Source organism: Acanthochromis polyacanthus, chromosome 2 (assembly GCF_021347895.1).
Source record: "Acanthochromis polyacanthus isolate Apoly-LR-REF ecotype Palm Island chromosome 2, KAUST_Apoly_ChrSc, whole genome shotgun sequence".
Lineage (NCBI taxonomy): Eukaryota > Metazoa > Chordata > Actinopteri > Pomacentridae > Acanthochromis > Acanthochromis polyacanthus.
Genome location: NC_067114.1, coordinates 44,245,997 through 44,256,245, shown reverse-complemented (window position 1 = coordinate 44,256,245; position 10,249 = coordinate 44,245,997).

The window sequence follows — 10,249 nt, the reverse complement described above, 5'->3', positions numbered from 1 at the left end:
CCTGGAAAAAATAATTGCAATAGTGTGTGCAGTCTTTAATATTAAACACTCTTCTGTGTTTGCTTTGCCTGTTTGCATGGGAGGAAAGTTTGCAGAGGAATAGCTCAGTATCAAATTAAAGTTTAGAAGAACCAACGCAAAATGAAGATGGATTTGGACAAGACAAGTGTAGCTCCGTATCTTGAAAATAAAACGTCGTCTGTAAATATGGCAATCTTTCGTTCTCTCTCTTTGAAATTCACTTTGTGCTTATCTGCTGCAAAGTCCTAAATAAATAAAATGATTACTTTTTTATCAGATGATACTCATCTTGTCATATTTTCCCTGCTAGTGGTTTTTGTTGTAACAACCACACTGACTTCTGCACATTAAAGAAAACAGATGTCTTCTTCCGACCCAAAGGGCAACGCTGGCTGACATCAGCATGCAGCTTTTAAGCCTCCCCTCTCTTAAGGAGAGCTGCTTTCTGCAACACACATTTTAGATTTCCAGCCCACGTGAGTCTAACAGGCATGTTGAGAGCGTATCACTTTCAGGCAGCAGCCACATGCCTCTGCTGCTTCTGCCAGTTTGCTCAAATCAACTTTTGGATCGTTTGTTGCAGCGACGGTTTGTCTCAGAGACGGTACAACTTTGGTATCACCGCTTTTCCTCCCATATTAAAACCGATATGTTCCAATACTGAGCCCTCTGAGTTGTTTTTCCTCTGTCACTCCGTAATATTTTGTGATAACGGTGAACATTTTCAGCTGTGAGTGGGGGGAAAAACTGATAAATGTTGCACAAAAGTGTTCCAAATGTCTGCGGCCTTTAAAGTTGCTGTTACCTTTAATCTGTTTTTTCTTGCCCAAGCAGTTTTTCAGCTGAGTGATACTGCAGTAAATTATCCATTAACTAGCATATTAATCAAACCAAATTTTAAAAAGCATCTGGTACCTCACACACACAACACAACAGACAACACTCACATGCAGAGCGAGCATTCGGGCCACATGAATATTTTCTCCATAAAATCGTAAGATACTTGGCTCCGTCTCTTATCCAGTCTGCACAGACAAATGTCTGAAGTTATTTTGAGCCTGAAAGCTGCCAAAACTGTGAGAGACGCCAACTATAGTGAAGGGCAACTATCAGTGCCTGGAACACAAATTGTAGGCCTTGGCTTGCGTCTGTTTCACGTCGACTCTGTCTGATGTTAGTGGTGGCAACCCCGGTTCCATTGTATTCCTTTCAAGCGGTATTTGTAGAGCATTTCTAGTATTTTGTTGTGAGAGGAGAGAAGAGAAACAGCACGCAACCAACTAAGCTTTCAAGCCTGATTACAGCTAAAAAGAACCTACACCAATCAGCCACCATATTAAAACCACTTGTCAAAATAGGTCTTCCTTGTGACACCAAAAACCGTCCGAAGTAATTATGCCACAAGATCTCTGCATGTGTGATGCGTTACCTGACATTACGCTGCAGATCCGTTAAGTCCTGTAATGGTACGTGTCCAAAGGGGCGCTTTCTCTCGCATGGAAACACACCGCATCTGAATATCGCCGGTTTGGTGGGCGGGTCACCTGCAGGCCACTGGGTGGTCACATGACGGCGCTTTAGCTTCAGTTCCTTAGGTGTGTCAGACTAACAGGGCGGCTCGGTCATGAACTTTCTCTTTTATTAAGACAACAGTTCAGCAAAAAGTATTTCATTTGATGCGAGAAATAAGCTGCTGAATCTGTCCTCATTTTAGTTCAACAACGGCTAGTTTAGGCGTTGGACCTCTGCTCGCTGCACTGAATGCGCATGAAGTAGAAATTAAAGTATTTTATGCAAATTAGCTCCAGGGCAACATGCCACAGCGCAGCTCAAAACTCGCCACAATGCAACCAGCATGCAATGCGATGCGTTTCACATAGACAATGAATGGAGAAACTGACAGATCGTGTCGACACGTACCTTCAGTCCAGCGGAAGAGTCGGACCAACATGGCAGCTCGGTCCCAAACTTTCCTTTTTTTAAAAAATCAAAACAGTTAAGCAAAAAGTATTTCTGAAAGCATTTGAAGCGAGAAATACGTAAGCTGTGCAGTTGACGTATCTGTCCTCATTTTAGTTCAGCAACAGCTCTGGCTTGTTTGCATCTCATTAAACTAATCACAGTCACTGTGGTTGGAATCGAGCGAATACGTGCTTTCTGTGAATAAAAACAGGTGAAACTGTTCCCATGTGACGAGCACTTGGATGAAAATGAGTAATCCATCGAAACACAAAACACAGTCCAAATCCTCCGTAAAAATGAAAATTTTCCCTGTGGTAAGCTGCTTCCTGGAGGTTTGTTATTTGTGGCTGCTCAGTCGCAAACTTTCTATTTTATTACGAAAAAAGTTCAGCGAAAAGTATATCTGAAAGCATTTGAGGCGAGAAAAAAGCTGCTGAATCTGTGTTAATTTTAATTCAACAACGGCTAATTTCAGTGTTGGACCGCCGCTCCCTGCACTAAATTTGCATAAAATAGTATTGAACCTATTTTATGCAAATTAGCTGCGGGGCGATGCGCCACAATGCAGCTCAAAACGCCTAATTCACCTAATTTGTAGAAGTCAAACCTACTTGATGCAAATGAGCTCCAGGGCGACGCACCGCAAAGCAACCAGCATGCAACGGGGTGCATTTCACAGAGACAATGACCGTCTGTGTGACTCATGAGGTGAGGTTTGTTTTCCAGAACATCCCACAAATGCTCAATTGCATCAACATCTGGGGAATTTGGAAGCTAAATCATCACCTTGAACTCTTTGTCATGTTCTTCAAATCATTCCTGAGCAGTTTTTGAAGTGTGGCAGCAAGAATTATCCTGCTGAAAGAAGCCACGGCAATCAGATTAACATTTAATTTTGTCATTGCACAGAGTACAACAGGATGAGTTTGGATCAGAGTGCAGAGTCAGCCAGACTAAGGCGTCCTTGCTAAAGGCCCAGCAGTGGCGACTTGGTGATGTCGGGGCATGAATCCCTGACCTCTGATAAGTACCCCAAAGCCCCTTAACTACTTAGCAAACAATAACCCCATCAGAGAATACTGCTCCAATGAAAGGACGCCTTGACAGCCCACCACGCTATCGCTGTGCTCTAGGGTGAAAAAACGCTCTGGCTTGTTTGCATCTCATTAAACCAATCGCAGTCACCATGGTTGGAACCAAGCGAAGGAGTGTTTACTGAAAATAAAAACAGGTGGTATTGTTTCCGTTTGACGAGCACCACTTGGATTAAAATAAACAATCCAAATCCTCTGTAAAACTGAAAATTTTCACTGTGGTAAGTTGCTTCCTGGGGGTTTATTTTTTCCACCAGCAAAGAAACTATAACTGTAGGTAGCCTTCAGTTAGTTGCAGACTAGTATTTACATCCAACATCTGGCGAGTCAGACTAATTTTGACGGTACGTGTCTATATGTATATTTCAAATAAGAACATTACCTGTTGGCTCTCTTTCTATCGTGCTTCCTGCCTTTACCCCTTCCCTGCTTAATGCACATACACAAGTGGAAAAATTGTTGGTACCCCTCAGTTAAAGAAGGAAAAACCCACAATTCTCACTGAAATCACTTGAAACTCACAAAAGTAACAATAAATAAAAATTTATTGAAAATTAAATAATCAAAATCAGCCATCACTTTTGAATTGTTGATTAACATAATTGTTTAAAAAAACAAACTAATGAAATAGGGCTGGACAAAAATGATGGTACCCATAACTTAATATTTTGTTGCACAACCTTTGAGGCAATCACTGCAATTAAACGATTTCTGTATTTGTCAATGAGCGTTCTGCAGCTGTCAACAGGTATTTTGGCCCACTCCTCATGAGCAAACAGCTCCAGTTGTCTCAGGTTTGATGGGTGTCTTCTCCAAATGGCATGTTTCAGCTCCTTCCACATATGTTCAATGGGATTCAGATCTGGGCTCATAGAAGGCCACTTTAGAATAGTCCAACGCTTTTCTCTCAGCCATTCTTGGGTGTTTTTGGCTGTGTGTTTTGGATCGTTGTCCTGTTGGAAGACCCATGACCTGCGACTGAGACCAAGCTTTCTGACACTAGGCAGCACATTTCTCTCCAGAATGCCTTGATAGTCTTCAGATTTCATCGTACCTTGCACACTTTCAAGACACCCTGTGCCAGATGCAGCAAAGCAGCCCCAAAACATTACTGAGCCTCCTCCATGTTTCACCGTAGGGACAGTGTTCTTTTCTTCGTATGCTTGGTTTTTGAGTCTATGAACATAGAGTTGATGTGCCTTACCAAAAAGCTCCAGTTTGGTCTCATCTGTCCAAAGGACATTCTCCCAGAAGCTTTGTGGCTTGTCAACATGCATTTTTGCAAATTCCAGTCTGGCTTTTTTATGAGTTTTTTTCAGCAGTGGTGTCCTCCTTGGTCGTCTCCCACGAAGTCCACTTTGGCTCAAACAACGACGAATGGTGCGATCTGACACTGATGTACCTTGGCCTTGGAGTTCACCTTTAATTTCTTTGGAGGTTGCTCTGGGCTCTTTGGATACAATTCGAACGATCCGTCTCTTCAATTTGTCATCAATTTTCCTCTTGCGGCCACGTCCAGGGAGGTTGGCTACTGTCCCGTGGGTCTTGAACTTCTGAATAATATGAGCCACTGTTGTCACAGGAACTTCAAGCTGTTTAGAGATGGTCTTATAGCCTTTACCTTTAAGATGTTTGTCTATCATTTTTTTTCGGATGTCCTGGGACAATTCTCTCCTTCGCTTTCTGTTGTCCATGTTCAGTGTGGTACACACCTTTTCACCAAACAGCAGGGTGACTACTTGTCTCCCTTTAAATAGGTAGACTGACTGATTATGAGTTTGGAAACACCTGTGATGTCAATTAAATGACACACCTGAGTTAATCATGTGACTCTGGTCAAATAGTTTTCAATCTTTTATAGAGGTACCATCATTTTTGTCCAGGCCTGTTTCATTAGTTTGTTTTTTTAAATAATTATGTTAATCAACAATTCAAAAGTAATGGCTGTTTTTGATTATTTAATTTTCAATACATTTTTATTTATTGTTACTTTTGTGAGTTTCAAGTGATTTCAGTGAGAATTGTGGGTTTTTCCTTCTTTAACTGAGGGGTACCAACAATTTTGTCCACGTGTGTACTTAGCCATCCACATCCACATGATGTAAAATGCCTCCACTGATCCATTTTTCTTCGTGTATCTGTCATCATCTTGCCGAGGCAACAGGTCCGTCTCCCATCCCATCCCAGCAACACTTTCCAGTACCTTGTAAGGGATCCCAGGGCATTCCCAGACCAGATGGGATGTGTAATACCTCCATAAAGTTCTGGGGTCTCCTCCCAAAGGAAGGTGGCCAGGAGGCATCCCAATAAGACGCCTAAACCACCTCAGTCCTCAATTCAGACGCTTGTATCTGTAATCTCATTCTTTCAGTCATTACCCAGAGTTTATGACGGTAGTTGAGGGTTGGAACAAAGACGAACTGGTACATCAAGAGTTTCGACTTCCAGCTCCAGCTCCGTTTTCACCACAACAATCCATTACAACTCCTGCATTACTGCCAGGGCTGCACCCATCCTTCCCATCAATCATGAGCAAGATCTTTAGATCCTTGAACTCCTTCGCTACCCGGAGAGAGCTATTCAAACCTCCAAAAATCTCAAACTCTGAGGCGCTGACTCTCATCGCTTCTACTGCAGACTTCCCTGTTGTGTGCTGAACTTCCCAGTCTGATAAAGCCAACAGAAACACATCACCTGCAAAAGATCACGAGGTCCCTAAAGTGGACTCTTTCCTCACCTTTAAGATAAATGGTTGTATTTATATAGCACTTTCATCCAAAGTGCTTTACATGATATGTCACATTTACCCATTCACACACTGACAGCAGAAGCTGCCATGCAAGGTGCTAACCACGACCCATCAGGAGCAATTAGGGATCTTGCTCAGGGACACCTTCACATGAGCACGGCAGGCCAAGGATCAAACCAGCAACCTTCCAGTTACAAGACAGCCACTCTACCCACTGAGCCATGCCGCCCCGCCTAGAGCCTGTCTATGAATATCACATAGAAGAGGGGAGACAAAGGGCAACACTAGCTCCAACCAGAGGCGTGTTTAGCTTAGTTTGACACAGCAAGCCACCGTCTTTTCATTGCTCCGTTGTTGGTTCTTCTGGTGTTGGAGAGGGGTCAGCGTGGGCATTGTGACCAGTCTGCAGCAAGCCATCATAGCAAGCATTAGGGTTTTTAACTTTGCTCTCCATGAGTATCAGTGAGCTTGCAATGACTCTGTCACCGGTTCAGTGGTTGTCCTTCCTTTGACCACTTTTGATTCATACTGACCACCGCCTGCTGTGAACACCCCACAAGATCAGCTATTGTGGAGATGTTCAGTCTTTCAGTCATCACAATGCAACAGATCGTTACTCCCGCCCATGTTTCCTTCTTCTCACGCATCAACTTCAAGGACTGACTGTTCAATTGGTGCCTAATACACCCCACTGGCTGACAGGTGCCATTGTAGCGACACGATCGATGCTATCGCTTCACCTGTCAGTGGTTTTAATGTTGTGGCCGATTGCTGTCATTACATGGCTTGTGACCACCCTAAGGCGTGTCCACAGAAAAAGATGAATTCTATTTTATCTCATGCATGTCTAATGGAACTGACATGTTTTAATCAATCCAACTGCCTAGTCAAGTGCAGTAATGGCTTCACCGGTGCTACAGTATGTACGTGTAAACATGACTCCAAGCCTGTTTTCACACTGAAAGTCTATTTTCCTGCCTTTTATGGACATAACTATGGTGTTGGTGTTAGGCTCTGAGCGCTGCTGACTCAATACTGTGTCTTAATGCCTCTTATTTAGACACACACAGAGCACCAGAGCTGCTGCTGCTGCTGTTCTGCTAACATGCTGCTCACACTACGCCTTCTGTGTTGACATGGCTTAAGGCATCTGGGCCACCAGCGCTGTCCACAAGTTACCCTTTCAGAGGATTTTTTTTCTCCACTCCACACCTATCAGTCCGTGCACTCTACTCGCTGGCAGCCTCACCTTCTCTCTTTCTGTTCATATATGTAACAGGTGTTGGTAGACGCCTGATTATGGACAGCAGCGGGAAACCATCTGTTTCACAGTTTGCCGGTGGTCGATTTAACCCGACTGCCTTGTCTCTTCGCACCAGACTCTCCCTCAGCTGAGCGAGAGGCTTGAATATCAGGTCGCATGTTGTTTTTCTAATCATGTCTGTTTTGAACATGATCAAACACAGTTTAACCTTGATTAAGAAGCAGCAAATACAGCACGATTGTGTTTTGCCTGATGTACAGTCTCTCTTTCTCCTTAATGGAACCTTAAATCAACATTCAGGCAGCATAGCAGTGGCCAGGCCGTGGTTTTCCATGTATGAAAGAGCTTGTGTGATGGAAATTTTATCTGCAAGTGTGTGAGCAGACTCTGTGTAAGTCCCGAAATTTGCATGGACTGTACGCTCAGCATGCAGCAGAACAGTAAGGCGCTTGTTTTGTGCACAGTATGTAGGTCATGATGTATGTACCCTGTTCCACATGCTATTCTTGTTAAGCGGTCGCACTCAGTTCTCTTTTTTCTGTTCGGCTTTGTTGTTGAACAAAACACAATGCAGGAGCACTTCTGTTTTTTTATACTGTCAGGAGGTCATTGTCATGTTTTCTGGAGATATTTATATTTTAGCGTTTGATAGTTTGTATTTTATACTATTTACCTGAACTGTGTGGGAATATGCCACAATGAAACTCAACTGCAGATTGTATAGAAGTAGAAACTAGCTTTATTCCACACTTCCCATAACATAAATGGCCCCCGGTCGTGTTCACTATTAACCCGTAGTGAAGGTCTTGCTGCAAAAAAAAAAGTCTAATTGCATTCTTTTATGTAGAGAAATGAGTCATTTTCCAAGTTCCTCCTTCTTCTACTCCATTAATTAATGACTTCTGGTCTTCGTCTGTTGTGGGACAATGTGCACATGACATAAGGCGGCTTCCACAGCGACTCTGCGGCAGGAAATCGTGTGCCTTCAGGTGGCAAAGCAGGAAATAATTGATCATTTGTTTGGAGATGTACAGTCCAGCCTCACAGGATAATAGAGAGCCAGAGTAAAACTTCCGAATTCTCTTCCAGAAGGCAGAGGATGTAATTAAAAATCACACGGCATTGTGGGAATGCAATAGTGCCGACAAATCTGGTCCTTTTCAAGAGTGTACGGCACGATTTATTCCATTTATCCGAATAGTGAGACGCGTAACGATGATTAATATTAACCAGAAGCTGATGTGAACAGAGCAGTCAAGTTGTGAATCTATTAACCCTCATGTCATCCTGTGGGCCAAATTTACCCATTTTAAAATTTGAAAATGTGGGAAAAAATATTTAACTTCACAGTGAAAACTTCCACATTTTCAACATTCTTTTGGTGGAAAAAAAGAAGTGTAAAAAAAAATGTTTCTTTAAGAACATTCACAAAAAATCTCGCTGGATTTTGGTTGATTTTTTTGTGAATGTTCGTAAAGAAAAAAATCTGAAGTTTTACTGATATATATGTAATCACTTTAGATATTTTTGGTTTTTTAAACATTTTTAAAAAAAATTTTTTACTAATTTTTAAAAATATTTTTACTAATTTTTAAAAATATTTACAAGAATTTTCTTGCCAAATTTAGGGATTTTTTTAAAAAATAAAACTTTTAAGAATTTTTTAAAGGAATTATTGGAATTTTCTTTCTGAAGGTTTTACAACTTTTCAGAAATTTGGGGAAAATTTTTTGCTGAATTTTTGGTTATTTTTCAGACTAGGAAACAATATTTTTTGGTGCCTGTAAATGAGGACAACGGGAGGGTTAAAACAGACAGGAAGGGCGGGAGGTGAAGGTGCTTTGGGGACGTAACAGATCACAGCAAGAGAGGTGACATAAACAGGTGCTGAAATAGACTATTTTTTATCATATTTGTCATACATTGAAAGCTGGAACATCTTTTCCTTTTTCAGAATGCTGAAGGAGAGCTGGTAAGGAGCTGGGATTACTCCACATGATGCCAGGCTTTGTAAATACACCACCATGCAGCATGTTGGTAATAGAAGAGCCTGAAGTGGACTCGCTGTTGCTTGCTGAAGATTTTTTTTTGTTTACCCGTTACCTGTGGCAACGTGGCCGCTGTGGCTCCAGCTCTCGTGTAGTCCAGATGTTTGCTTTCTTCTGCGAGCCTTTCATCTGCAGGCTGCTCTTTGCATCGACGCTCGTTGTGCGTTTACTGTACTTTACAGCCATCTCAAACATTTAAGACCCAGCTATCATCTGACGAGCAGTAGTCCTTTGAATGCAGAAAAAAGACAAAGAGAGCTACATAACTAAGATCCTTGCAGCAAATCACCATACTGGTCGTGTATTCCAGGCTGCTATTTCTTGTTTATCAGTGTAGTTTTTTTTGAAAATGCGGTGCAGTTTTGTGACTGATTAAAAGGCCGTGAAGCCTCACAGCCACACAAGAGCAGCCAACAGATCTTTAATATTTTACTTCGAGCCCTTCTTATTGGATTATGCTCAAAAGTATGCTGCAACTTGTTACTTTTCTGTGCAACATCTGTGGATTTTCTAGAATAAACTATCCCACTGTTTTAATAGCTACACTTGCACTTAATAATTTTTCAACCAGATGTTGCATTTTGTATTTTCACTGTTCTTATTGTACCTTTGATAATGTCTGATCTGAGGAATTCCATTCTGTGTACTAACAATGCAACCCTGACTCACAAAAATTACATTCGTGTACAGCTAAGCTGCATTTTCATTTACATTTTGAAAGAAATTAAGTTTTATTCTGAAAAAAACAAACACATGACTGCGCACTATGAATGGTTTGCACATTTAAAAATTGTGCAACATTTTTTTTCTACATATACTAGAGTCTGTGCAATATCAGTATGTTTCTACTTTTAAATGTGTGTCTACATGTGATAGAATCTGTTCTGTAATGTTGTTGTTTCCACATCCAGAAGAGCGTTTTTTTCTTTGCAGTATCTGAATATCCACACACTGAAGTATCAGTACTTATGGATATTTGTATTTTCTACTGATGTTCCCTACATTTTTGCATCATCCCCTTTGCTGCTGTAGGACTGCAAATTTCTCCCCACTGTGGGATTAATAAAGGCTGATCTTATCTTATCTCAGAAAAGGCTTCCAGTTTAAAAGA